The 13,957-nt window shown below is 43.2% G+C and overlaps 1 protein-coding gene across 1 annotated transcript in view; it reads left to right on the top strand.

Moving 5' to 3' along the window:
* Positions 1-13,957, top strand: part of LOC138503604 (L-lactate dehydrogenase B chain-like) — a 595,281-nt gene that overhangs the window by 307,516 nt on the left and 273,808 nt on the right. The window lies entirely within an intron of this gene.

Raw genomic sequence — 13,957 nt, 5'->3', positions numbered from 1 at the left:
AATGGAATAGAGTTTCCTTCCAGTTAGTGTCCTTACAAAAGTGGCAATCAGGAGTTATTTTATTTGACTTGTCCATCATCGAATGATATTCTCGAGTTGGTAAGATGTTAAACCTAAAACGGAGAAACAGATCATGAATGTTACAATCCGGGAAGAGATTTAAATAAGCAGGCAATTCATGAAGACCTCTTGTTTCTGTTTGACATTTCAAATATCTTTTGTATTTATTTTGATCAGCTATGGTTTGGATCCAATCATTGGTCTGCATTTTACGCTTTGCGTATTGTGGTCTGTTGATCAACATTTCTTCAGAGATATCTTCGGCTTGCATTTTCATTTTGATATCAGAAGCCCATTTGGTCAGTGCTGTAATGTGTAATGGTGTTTTTTTTTTTCTCTCAGGATTTCCAGTGATGGAATCTTGTCTTTGGAAATTATTTTCCTTAGGAGGTCCATTTGTTTCCACAAAACTATTGATTTGATGGATTGAATAGCTAGTTCATAACGGATTCTTGCCATCGGGAAAGACTTTGGGAGAGATAGAGTTTTCCTCCAAAATAATGCTTCATACTTGGGCCAGTGTATAGTTTCTTGGTTGATCAGAGACTCGGTTGCATACGCCAGGAGCGGGATTACTTTTTGTTTATACAAGGCTATTGTAGGTTTTATAGAATCTGTTCCGTATTTTCTATGAAAGAAACAGCCTTGTCTGGCCAGGGATCTGGTTTTTCCCTCGATATGATTTTTCCACTCTTGTTCGTTTGCAGAGGAATTAATCATTGCACCCAAATATTTCATTGACGTGGTTGTGGCGATTTCGTTTCTTTCTAGATATATTTTTAGATTAGGTTGGGATTTATTGTTTTTTCGCGAGGCGAGTTTCATTGTCTTGGTTTTATTGCTGTTAATTACCAGGTCATTTTCAAGCATTAATTTTTGAGCTTTATCAAGAGATTTCTGTAGACCCGATACAGTTTTTTCCAAAATAATAATATCATCGGCATATATTAGTGTCTGGATACACTTGTTGTTCATTTTTGGAGGATTTGCCGCTGAATTTTGGATTTTTTCGCTAAATTCATGGGTGTACAGATTATAAAGGCAGGCTGCCAATGGGCATCCTTGTTTCAAATCATTGGAAGTGTGAATGGAAGGGGTTACCATTCTGTCGTTGGTTAGCCAGACTCTGACAGAAGTATTTGAGTAGAGCTGCTTGATCGGATTCAAAATAGAAGCTGGGCATCCCCAGGCAGTAAGCTTGGACCAAAGCTTTGGTCTGTTCACTGAATCAAAAGCCATCTTTAAATCTATAAAGATGGCATATACTTGATGTTTCTTGGTTATTGCCTCGTGTTTGATCAAGTTCAATAACAGGAGATTGACGTTTGTTCCGATTTTCTTGAGGAAACCAGTTTGCCTTTTTTCTTGCTTAGCATTCACCACAGCCCAGTTGTTGAGTTTTTTTACAAGATATCCCGTAAATAATTTCCCCAAGGGATCCAGCAGGGCTATGGGTCTGTAGTTTGAAGGGCTTTTGCGATTGCCAGCTTTGAAGATAGGGATCAAAACAGCCAATGTCCAACTACGAGGGATTTGTTTCATTTTTTCGATGAGTTGAAGAAGAAGAATGAAGAAGGCTGCCCATTCGTTTGGACTTGCTTTGAGCATAGCATTTGATAATCCATCGGGTCCCGGAGCTCAAGAGGGGTTCAGAGCCATGATGGTATTTCTTACATCTTCTACATCCCAATTGAGATTCCAAGATCTCTCATTTTGTATTGAGTCAGTTAATGTGTCATTAGGATTGGGGTTATAGAGTGTTGTAAAGTGCTTAGTCCATTCCTGAGCTTCTACTTCTTGGATCATGGTAGTTGCTTTGGAGGAATCGTTCAGCAACGACCATAATTGCCTCGTATTTTACTGTTTGAGTGCAGCTAGGATTGCTTCGGCTTCATTCTGTTGCATTTGGGCCTTGATTGCTTTAATTGCATTTGAATATTTTTGTTTTTCTTTTTTTATTTCAGTTTCAAAATCAGGTTTTTTCATTTTTTTTAGCAGCCTAATTTGTTTTTGAAGAGATTTTTTCTTCAATGCGATTTCTGAGTTAAATTGATGTCTATGTGAATTTTTAAATTTGTTTTTCTTGTACCTTGGTTAATAATATTTCTCGAGAATCCAACTGTAGTTCAGTTATGTTTGATCCTGGAGCAGGGACTCTTTAAATGTTGTTAATATGCCAGGTATTTGATGGGTTTTGATACATTGTATATTAAGACCATTATTAATCTCCAGAGCTGGCAAGGTTATTCGTGGGTATTTTGTTCTTACTGTGTTGCATGTGATTCCTATTTGGTGGTGATCACTGGTGGACTGAGGAACTTTGGCAGTAGACGTGATTAGGTTTCTTATCCCTTCCGATGTAAAGATGTAGTCGATGATAGATGTCGTATTTTCTCGTGACCATGTCGGCAGAGGCACTCCTTTGTTGTTCACAGTGGATTCAATTAATGAGATATTACGGATGGATAGTTCTTTTACCCATTTTTTGGCTCTGGCTGATAATGTGTTTTACTCCAATTTTTGACCTTCTTTATCGAATAAATGGATGTTGAAATCCCCTGTAATTATAAATTCTGCTCCATGGTTAGAGGAGGCAATATTATCAATTTCGACATACATGGAATCAAGGAACTTGTTGTCGTTCATCGCAGTCGGGTTCGAATATATATTGAAGATGGTAACACAGATGTTTTTTGTGCACTGATCTAAATCTTTGTTAGGAGTCGGTATGAGAATGGTCATGTATTGTGCCCAAGGGTGAATGTTCTTCTTTGATATAATTATCCATGAAGGAGTAATTTTTACGAGGATCAACATGCCTGATGCCGGTCGGCCTTGCTGTGAAGTAATTGCGGGATTTATTAAGGTTATAAAACCTTCACAGACTACCTCTTCTATTAACCAAGTTTCCTGTAGGCATATTATATCAATTTCAGTAAGCTCAATTGAGCCTTCAGTGAGAAGGTGTTTATGGCATCTAGTATTCCAGGAGCATAGAGAGACCGAGCTCACCTGGGTTGGAGTTCCTGTTGGTTGTTATAGGTAGGTTTTCTTGTTCTGGGGCCGTTGTTCATGCCTCATATTGGATCTTGAATAGGTGTCAGAATTCCAACCTTGGTCACGCCATATCCCTCGTTTCTTCACAGCCTCATTTGTGTATGTCAAAGAGTTTTCACCACCATTATGTCTTGACATAAAGGGCAAGTCGTTATCATTTATCTGTGCATTTTGTGCCTCTTTATGTGTATTCGTTTTGTTGTAGTGATAAGAATCGATCCTCGCGAGTTTATTGCTACATTTATTCCGAGCCATTGAACTCGACACAATAATTTCTTCAGCTTCAAACCCTAGAATTTCCAATTGCTGCTTAGTGGACAATACGCAGTACATTAGTTCTTCGCAATAAAAATCTATCTGTACTGCTTCCATTCGTTCTTTGTTAGGGAAGAGAATCACATCAATGTCTCGAGAGTTGATGTCAGCTAATTGTGGGATAGCTTGTAGTAGTCGTAGAACATTAGCTCTATTTAGTGTTACAGGCTCGTCAATATTTGTCGAAATGGGGGCTAGAGATATTCTGAAAGCGTAAGATCTTTTTGTCGGGTTAAGAAAAGTTGGTCTGACTAGTGGTGGATCCGGTTGGGGGGGTAAGGTCACATTATAGCTTGTTTTCTTTTTTGTTTCTGCATGAGGCCATGATTCGTCGTTTGACACCTCTGAGTATTCCAAAGAAATGTTCATTGAGTCGCGAGTGGAGGAGCTCATATCTGAGTGATCGAGAGATGATTCTTTACATTCATCGAGGACAAGAAATGCATCGTCTTGTGGATCCAAGGAGATGGAGTTCTCCTGATTTGAGTCCTTATGATTTGGATCCTCCTCAGTACCACTCTCACTGTCTGAGGATGGTGAGGTCACTTTAATAGAGGTGTCTTGATTGATTACTGCCAACAATGCATCTAATGGTTCAGACTGTGGCTGGTCTTCACGTTTACTTGGTGTGTCCACTCTAATATCAGTTGGAGTAGTGGTGACAGCAGCTACTGGGTTCGTGGGCTTTGCCGTTGTTTTTAGTGCATTCTTGGTTGTGGTCTCTTGCAAAGATTTTAGCACAGATTGCATTTTCCTTAAGAATGCCCGTCAGCCTGTCTGGGTTTTTTTTGGGTTCTTTTTTGTATTTGATTTGGGGTGAGGTTCTTTTCCCACTAGGCCTCGTTTTGTCAGATCAAAGATATCAAACGGGGTGCATATTGCCGGTACAGCATTAGAGATATGCATTATTTGAGCAGTTTCTAAAGTTACACTGTTGAATGGTTGTATTTCATATTGGGTCCACTGATCTATTTTGAGGACATCTGTTTGGACAGGACTAGTTACAGTTTGGGTTTGTTTTGTTGTCCAGATAGATTGGGGCAACACCTGCGACTGCTTTTTGATTTTTTCGTCCAGCATTTTTTTATTAATAGAAGATACAGTCTCCATCAAGTTTTGTTTTTCAGCACGATCGATTCTCGCAACTTCAGCCAGACGGCTTTGCCACGATCTCGATGCCTCTGCCTCATAATTTAGTCATTCCTGAATGGTTCCAATAAAGCTTTCTAGGTGAGTTTGCTTTGTCATGATCATGGCTAGTAGAGTAGCTTGGTCTTTAGTCGAGTCCACCATTGCTTCTTGCAATTTTAGAAAAGGGATCATAGCTACAGATAGTACAGCTACTAGCGAGTTTTGAAGATCTAACATCGTGGTTGGAAGTCTTTCCGGTCGCTCCTGGGCGTCGTTGGATACTTCAGAGATCTTATGGGAAGAAAAGGAATCGTTCTCCATTAGTTCTTGGGTGGACTTTGCGGAATTTCTTGTGGGTACCTGAGGTCTTTTCGGTGCAATTGGTGTTGAAGTATTAACTTTTGGAATTGGAGTATGATTCAATATTTCTCCAAAAACATCTTCTCTTTTCTCTTGTGAACCCATAATCGCATCAATCTCGGTTATATCGAGCGAAAGACGCGCGATGCGAACTGAAAGTGGTTTGGATTTCTCGCTATTGATCGTATCAATTGGTAAATAAGTCGATTGCCATTGTTGTTTGGCTGTTTTTGCTCGTTCCCTAAGGGTTGGTGTATAGCAAGGATCTTCTAAAATGAGGTTACAAGCTGATTCAGCTGGTTGATGAGGATGTACTATGGTACGGCATGATTGTTTTATAAAGAGCAAAGATGTAGGATCATGGTGGGTCTTAGGTGTTGATCTATCAGCCTTGTCTTGGATAGTCGTTTCCGTTTCTGTTTGTATAAGTTCAGTAGAACTTACAGGTAAAGGCAATTTTAAATTAGAGGTTGGAAGAGCGTGAGGAGGGAGTGTATAATTTGATTGAACTGGCGGTAAAAGGGAATCAGGCTCAAGGGCCTTTATTATCTGTATTGACGACAATGTGCGTACAGGAGTTTGCGAAATTGCTAATGAATTTCGGGCCTGATCTTGGGGCCGGTGTGTATTCGTCATCACATCTACTTGCGGATTTGAGTTTAATTTCAGTATTTGCTTTCCTTTTATCAGAGTTTGAATCAGGCTTTTGTTTACCAAAGTAACCATTTCTTCTAATTTGCCTTGAAGGCAGGTGTGTGGTTTAGTGAGTTCCATTTAGTAGTTGATCACGCACACAACAGAATACAATAATGGTCGACTGAGTCGTGTAAGAGTGTTGCTGTTAGTGAAAATAGCACTTACCGCCACACCCAGCCGCAAGCAGCAGAAAACAGCCGCGCCCTTTACTCCACAGCGGGCTTCACGCCACAAGGGCCGCGGCTTGCAGTTTTTCTGAGGATTTCCTGGGGGAGTGGCAAGAGTGGGTCATGTGACTCCAGTCACGTGACGAGTCAGGAAGCAGTTCTGGGTACCTCGCTCGCTTCAACTGCTGACGGCTCCAGCCGTCAGACTAACGCGAATCGGAGTGGAGCAGAACTTCCCAGGTCACGTAAGCAGGCAGAGACAGCAGAGTCAGTTCTCCAGCCGCACAGCAGAAAACAGCTGCGCCCTTTACTCCACAGCGGGTTGCCTATATCTTTTAGCTCATCCATTTGTATTTTAAGGTCAAGCAGGGCTGTTTCCGTCCCGTGTCTTGGGCAGAAGCCAGATAGTCGAATGCCGAGGAGATTATTGGTTTACAAGTGGTTTTGGATCTGGACGTATGCTGCTCTGATATAAGAATGGGATTAAACCCTCTTTTTTGTTTACAGGGGGCCTGACTCTGGAGGGTTAGCTAAGTGCAAATACAGAGAAATATTAGTCAAGGCTACCTCTCCCTTTGACGTCCGGGTAATGTTGATGCAATTTACGGTATGCAAAGGGATAGGTCCATTAGCCATATATGATCACACTAGCACATTTGTAACACTGTTAAAACAAAGTTTATTCTAAAAAAACATACTAAAAGCAGACAAAGATATGGCTGTTATTGTCAATGGATATACAAGAAAAGTGCTCAATCAGTGAGGTTAGTAGCATAAAGGTGTTTATGTGCTGCATGAAGCTGGGCAACACATTTCAACAGTCGACAGTGTTTTGTGTTTCTAGTTCGGGGTAGATACAGTGCAAGATTTATAAGTAGTACAGTTTAACAAATGCTCCGAACTTTTTCGTCAGGACAACTTGATGCTTCGAAGCAGTAGACAGTTGTTAACAAAGACGTGATGAAGTGGAACTAGATGTCATCTAAACATAAAAATAAAAAGTGATGTTGGATTGATGTGACTGGCACAAGTGTGATAAGAAAAAAAGAGACGACCCTATGAATAAGGGCAGGAGGGACTGTAGGTGTCAACATACCCACAAGTAATTAGATACGTCTTGGGCTGTGCGAAGTCTAAGACTATCAGTCGTATAATCACGTGGTTTCAGATGCTTGACGTTTGCTGCAAACAAATGAAAAAATGCTTGATTTAGCCAGTATTGGGATTTAGACTGGAGGTGGAGCAAAGTTCCTGTAGGAAAAGTGCGGTTACCTGATGGAGCATTGTGTCAGGCAGAGTGATGGCAGCGACGTGACAATGTCCAAGGGTAGATGTCTTACTATAAATGTTTATAGCAGTGGAGACACATGTCAATGCTGTGCTGCTAGTCGAGCGTGCATGCATACAGAAAAATGTGTGTATGACGCTCATACAGCTGCAAGTGGTGTTGACTGGGAGTCTGTGAAAGTGACAAACTTGATAGCATGTGGCGTCTATTTGGAAAACGACTGATCATAGGCGCTTGAGGCCAGGGTTGCCTAAGAATCTGGAGCAATAACCATAAGCGTTGATTGGGACATGAATTGTCAGAAAAACTTAGCAAAGTTCGCTTAGTCGGCTCTGTCACCAGAGTATACCTTGGTGGTTTGAATACTGGATTTAATATACAGCGCTACGTGTGCTGCAGCGCCGGCTATTGTGAAACTGACAGGCCGTAGCTAGCGTTGCTAAGCAACAGAGAGCCGCCGGCATCTGGGAGACCAGATGGGCCGGCACTGCCCGTTTATTACAATAACTTGGTGTCAGTGCTTAATAGCACATTCAGACCTATGAGACGAGAAATAGCTTTTAAGAAATCCGATGGAGGGAGGTTAAAAAGGCTTACTGATCGTTGTGCAAGTGGCACAGCGAGTAGAGCGCTAGCTTTGACATACTTGCAGAACCTGCTAGCAGCTGGTTCGAATCCCGGTGGGGCCAAACTCAACCTTTCATCCTTACGAGCTCGATAAATGAGCACCACACACAGTGGGTAAGTGGACACAGTAGATAAGCAGCGCTCAGATACCTGAGGGTTCGTAGCGGTATATAAATGCCAAATTATTATTGTTCTGTAATGTAGAAGGTAGCGGCCGTACTGTGCACATGCATCCTTCCTCCAAGTGTTACTGTGCATGTGGAAGCTCGTTTAACGACTCTGTTAGGACCGTTACTAGGCAACAGGGAAAAGCAAGTGCGAATCCGGCTCTACGTAATGTTTGTTTAAAAAGAAATCTTTCATTTACAAAACATAGCGAGTATAATTGTACATTTGGAATTAGAACAATTTCAACGTATTTCGAAGCAATAGAACAGCCCATACTTAGCATACATCAAGTCTTTGGTCGCAATGGCTCTCAAGTTCTTAAATGCTAATCGAGAAAGGGAAACTGCGGCGTATGAGAAAAAACAGTCGAGACAGATCTGAATCCTTATTAAGCTAAATATTGCATTTACAAATTTGCAATTATATGAAAAAACCTATTTCGGTAAAGACAAGCATATTACATTTCGGAAAAAATTAAACATTAGGTTGCAGAATTCTTGGTTACCAGAAAACCCAGGATGATACCTTGAGGATGTCTTATCAAAATGATATGACTTGGCACCATGCACTTGGTGTTTGTTTGCTACATAGGGCATATACTTGGAGCAGTGACCCTTCTACTTTGAACAGATGTTTCACTGGGACATAATGTTATTCCTGTTAAACATGTGTGGTGAGTCACTTATGTTACGGTGGAGTATCTGATGGTTCACATTAGTAGTGGATGGTCATATTTAGGCTAGGATGACCTATTGAGTGTATGGGGAGATGTAATACCAATTTAGCCTACAGCTGTCGTGTTAGAATAATGCGAGAAGTTGTTCTGGCAAGGAGCACATCGGAGATGTTAATTGAAGAATAAATTCCATTCAATGGAAACGTTGAGATCTTTCTTGACAGAGTTGAGACGAAAAATCAATTTTTACTCGAGTTTTCTGAGGAGGAGATTGCGGTCTCCCCCTCGGAAGGGGTTTCTCACTGTTTGAATCACAAACCAGAGAAGAACAGTGTGTTTGTGCTTTTTAGCTTTGAAATGCGCCACCATAGGTTCATCCTCTGCTTAATTTTTCAAACATGATCGGTGTTCACATATGCGTTGACGTATTTCTCGTTTGCACTTCCCTATGTAGATCAGACCGCACAGGCATTTTATCCCGTATATTGACGATTTGGTTTTGCAGTTCGTGAAGGAGTTGAATTTCCATAATGTTCCGTTCAGGTCAATTTCTTTCAGCTCTTTAGTAAGGGACAAGACGCCAGTGATCGGTCACTACAGATGGGGCACATGCTCCGTCTGCTCCCTTACTAAAGATCTGAAAGAAATTGACCTGAACTGAACATTATGGAAATCTTTATGGTTGTAGGGGACAGAACCACTTTTGAAGGATGCATTGATGAAGCTGGTGATGTAAGGGGTCAGTTCAGATGCACAGTCTTTAATCAGTGAGGTCGGGCAAATGTCACCCTGACATCTTAACGGTTTGAGGCTGGAGATGATTTTTTCAGTTTTACTATGCAAGACAGGTGAGAATTTGAAAAGCAAATCTGATTTGTGGGTGATGGGGCTGGGTATCGGTTGAGCCAGTTTGAGACTGTTTTTTCTTTGTTTTCGATTTTGGATTGCAAGAGGGTAATTTTGTCCATAAGGGCTTTTTGAATACCAGAACATCAACTCTCATCTTTGATGCAGCTTTCAAGAGATGTGACTTTTGTCTCAGGTTCTCTCAAGATGGAGAAGAGTTCTTTTGATTCTGATTTAGCATTTGAGATTCTCTGGTCGTACGTGGAGCTTTTAGTATGAATGATTGATTGCCTGTTTGTAGTTTTTCGATGTTCTGTAGCATTGGGAATTTTTTCCAATTGGATTCAGCTACTCTTTTCATATTGCGGAGGGCTTTCAGGATGGGTGTATAGCAGGTGTTGAGGTGGGCAAGAGGTTTGGCTTTGCATAGAGTGAGAGGCGCTACTTTGTTGATAGCTGTTTGGAGAGTTTGATTGTAGAGGTCTACTAAGTCTGTAGGGTCTTTGGTATGTATGTCACGGAGTGTTGTGATATGTGATAGGATGGAGCAAAGGGAGGATGTTGTTGGCTGTGATATTGGTGAATTTCTGGAGAGTGCAGCGGGAACCAGAGGTGGAGGGAGGTCACCTCCTGCGTTTTTGTCTATGTTGAAGGTGATTATGTGATGGTCTGACCATGGGCAGTGGGGGGTTAGAGGTAATAGGGTTCTTACTGTTGAGGTCCGCTAGCCAGTCAAGGGTGCAGCCTTTAGAGTGGGTGGGGTAGTGTATGAGCTGAGACTGGCCTAGTGATGTGATGGTGTTGGCTAGGGTCAGGGCGTGATTGTCTTTGGGGTCGTTGTAGCCCAGATTGAAATCACTGAGAAGTAGAGTATGTATACTGGTCTTGGTGTTGTAGGAGAGGAGTTGGAAAATGTCATCCTCGAATGACGATATGGAGCCAGGAGGTAGATGAGATGTATGTTCAGTGTGGTTGTGGGTGAGATGGCCATTTTGACCGAGAGTAGTTCACCTGCCTGGAAGGTGGTGTTGGGTGTTTCCCAGAAGTTAATGATGTTCTTGGCGATGATAGCTAGTCCCCCGCCTTTACTGGTAGGTCTGTCTGTCGTATACATAGAGTATTTTTCAGGGATAACCAGTGGGAGGGCCAGGCCAGCTGCTGCATGGAGCCATGTTTTGGTGATTGCTAGGAAGTCAAGATCATTGGCTATGATCAGGTCTGCGATGTCTAATGCGTGGGCTAAGAGTGATCTGGCATTAACGAGGGCAACCTGAATGGTGGACCCTTTCAGAATGAGGTTTGAAGTGGAGGGGTGCTTGGTGTTCATGTTTTGTGGCTCAAGCGTGATAGGGGGATTGCTGGAATTTGCTTTGGCTTTGGCAAGAGGTCTACAGGAAGGTGTGCCGGTAGTTGACAGTCAGTTTATGGCTTTAGAGCTGCCTGATTTGGGATTCCCGGCTTTAGGTCCCATGGGGTGGTTTTGGCAATAGCGCAAGAATGAGAGGGGAGTCTGAAGTTCAGATGTGAGTTCCTTAATGGGATGGTGGAAGCGGCCAGGGTGCTTGTGTACTTGTTGATTCCTAGCACACGAGTTGTTACTGTCAACTGGTGTGCTAGGAATAGGTTGGTTTAAGTTAGGTAAGGGTTGAATCGTTCCAGTAGTCTCAGTAGGGTGGGCATCTGGGTTGGCTAGCTGAGGGTGGGGATTAAGGTAATGTGCAGTGAGAGGAGGTAAAAAACGAGTAGGTGAGATAGAGGTGGTGTCAGGGAGTTTAGGAGGCATGGTCAGTAAGGTGGTGCTAGGTGGCTGAGCCCAGGTGAATATATGTACAAGGTCGGTATGCGACATGGTGGAACACGTACTGCCTTGTCGTTGGGGCGCACGAGAACAGGTGTGGACAAACTGCGATGGTTTATGTCATGGGGTTAGTAGATGAGAGGGTTTGTGCTAGGTAATAATGTGCTGTGTTATAGGTGACGCTAAATCTAATGGGAGAAAAGAATGCTAACACGGGTACCATCTGGGTGCCGGTGCGGTCTAGGAATGTAGCATAGTAGGGCATGTCAACATGGGGTAGCAGTCCAAGATTGATACACAGGACAGTGCTGTAAACAGGGTGCCGTTGCGGTTGTATCCTGACTGGTAGGTATAGGAACTAGAGGGGGCTGGTTCAGGTTAGCACACTTGGTGGAGTAGCAAAAGGCCCATGAGGAGGTAAGGCTCCTCAATTTGCAATAGCTTGGTGAGTGGATTGAGTGGAGGGTAATGTAGTTAGGGCCCCTGGGGGTATGTGGTTCATTGTAGTCGACTGTGACTGGCTAGCTGGTACGATTTGCTGTGCATATTAAGGCAGGTGGTAATAGTGAGGTATGCTCATGTTAGGCTACGAAATTAAATCCAGAATCAATACAAGTTGCACAATACATTGCTGATGAGAGCATGTCAACAATTGATACAAATTACTGTTACTATTGATGCGAGCGGTAAAAGCAAAATATACTCACGTTACAATTCAGTATTAAATCAGAGGTCAGTGATAGTTGCATTGTACATTGAGAGCAAGTGCCAGTTAACAGCAGACGCGTGGAGTGGGTGTGGGGGGGAGCGATGTTAATTAAAAGGTTTTGCGAGAAGTCAACTGAGCACTTGTAGGGATTCTCGAGTGCTTATGAGCAGGGCAAAATATGGACAGATCTTGGATGTGATTAAAGGGGCATTTTAGGATCAGCGGAACTAGCAAAGCTGTGAAACCTGTAAACTTGGATTATCTGTGGAGCTTCTCGATGATAGCAAAATGAGGTAGAGCATAGAAGCAACCTTACCAGAGTCGGCAAGTGGGGTTCTGGAAGGATGGTGCCTCTTTGGCCAGATGGAGCAGTGTTCGGCGCATCTGGGGCGAGGTGGGCAGCAGCAAGGAATGTTTTAGCGTTGAACGTCGCTGATGCTACTATGGTGACTCTTCTGGCGAGGGGGACCCATGAAAGGTCACGAACGGCGGGTTGCTCAGACTGTCATCTTCAGAGTGTCCGGAGAGGCCGAACAGGTACAGACAGGGCCTTTATAAATGGGTCTTCGAATTAGGGGCCGCCTTACATCTATCGGCCAATGATAATGGCCCTAAGTATGTGTGTTAGCCAATCGGATGCTGCAGAGAAGGGTGTCTTTCACAAAGGCACGGATGAGGCAGCCGTGTTGGAAGTAGTGGGTGCGTCTGTAGAAGTCATTGGGAACAGGGATAAAAATGGTATGAACGATTTTTCGAGGACGCTGTTCCTCACTTCTATGCTTCAGTCGGATCACAGTGAAAGAAATGTACAGGTGGGTACGAGTACTGGAAATGTGCTTAGTAGAACGGTTTCATGCAATCTGGGCTGATAATAAAGATGGAATTTAGATGTGCTCACCAGAGTTGCAGGAGGGGTGAAGGGCCTCGCTGCTTCTGCAGCAAGAGGAAGATTCCGTTGGTGGGGGCTCCTGCCCACACAGCATCGTTGGAAAGCTCTTTGCCACCAGGCAAGGCACAGACAGGGCCTTTGAAAATGGGCCTTCAAATTAGGGTTCTGCTTATGCCTATTGGCCAATTATAATGACCCTAAGTAGGTAGTGTTAGCCAATCACATGCTGTGGACAAGGGTGCCTTTCACAAAAGCACGGATGAGGCAGCCATGTTTGAAGTGGTGGGTGCTTCTGTAGAAATCGCTGGGAACAAGGATACAAATGGTATAAATGCTTTTTTGAGGACGCTGTTCCTCACTTCTATGCTTCAGTCGGATCACAGTAAAATGAATGCACAGGTGGGTACGAGTACTGCAAATGTGCTTAGTAGAGCGGTTTCGTGCAATCTGGGCTGATAATAAAGATGGAATTTAGATGTGCTCACCAAAGTTGCAGGAAGGGTGAAGGGCCTCGCTGATCCTGCAGCAAGAGGAAGATTCCAGTGGTGGGGACTCCTATCCACACAGCGTCGTTGGAAAGCTCTGAACTTAAAGTTCAATCAAAAGATATTAATTAACTTAAATGTCAGGATGGTAGAAGACCTAACTTGTCCTATGTGTCATAAACCTTGCCCCTGGCCCTCACTGGCAAGTCAGCCTTCCAGTTAGGGCCAGGACAAAGGCCTTAAAACCTCATCCAAGACTCTCTTGGAGTCAGTCCTGGCGCCTTTGGCGCCAGGCTCATATCCATCATGAAGACCAACATTAGAATGGGACTATTTACTTGGGACTATTTAACTTGGGGGGGTTCAGCCAACATGGAGGCACACACATAGGTCAGTTACAAGGAACGGAGCTATGCGGTCTAGTTTCTGGGTGTGGCAGGCCTGGGACTACTTTACCTGGACTAGTTTGGGTGTGGCAGGCCTGGGACTTTTTCACCTGGACTACTTTACCTGAGACTATTTAAACCGCACCCAAACAGCAGAACATGCTTTGCGTTATTCTGCTGTGGGCAGCGTAACGCTCACTGTGTCCAGTTCTTTGATGCCATTTTACCTGAAACCAAGGACCTGCAGAGAGAGAAAGAACACTACGAAACTTACCTGGAACAGTATCCTGTCTTCAATC

Source organism: Ambystoma mexicanum, chromosome 11 (assembly GCF_040938575.1).
Source record: "Ambystoma mexicanum isolate Mex_15411 chromosome 11, UKY_AmexF1_1, whole genome shotgun sequence".
Lineage (NCBI taxonomy): Eukaryota > Metazoa > Chordata > Amphibia > Caudata > Ambystomatidae > Ambystoma > Ambystoma mexicanum.
Note: the sequence above shows the minus strand (reverse complement) of the source record. Positions and strands in the feature narration are given on the sequence as shown.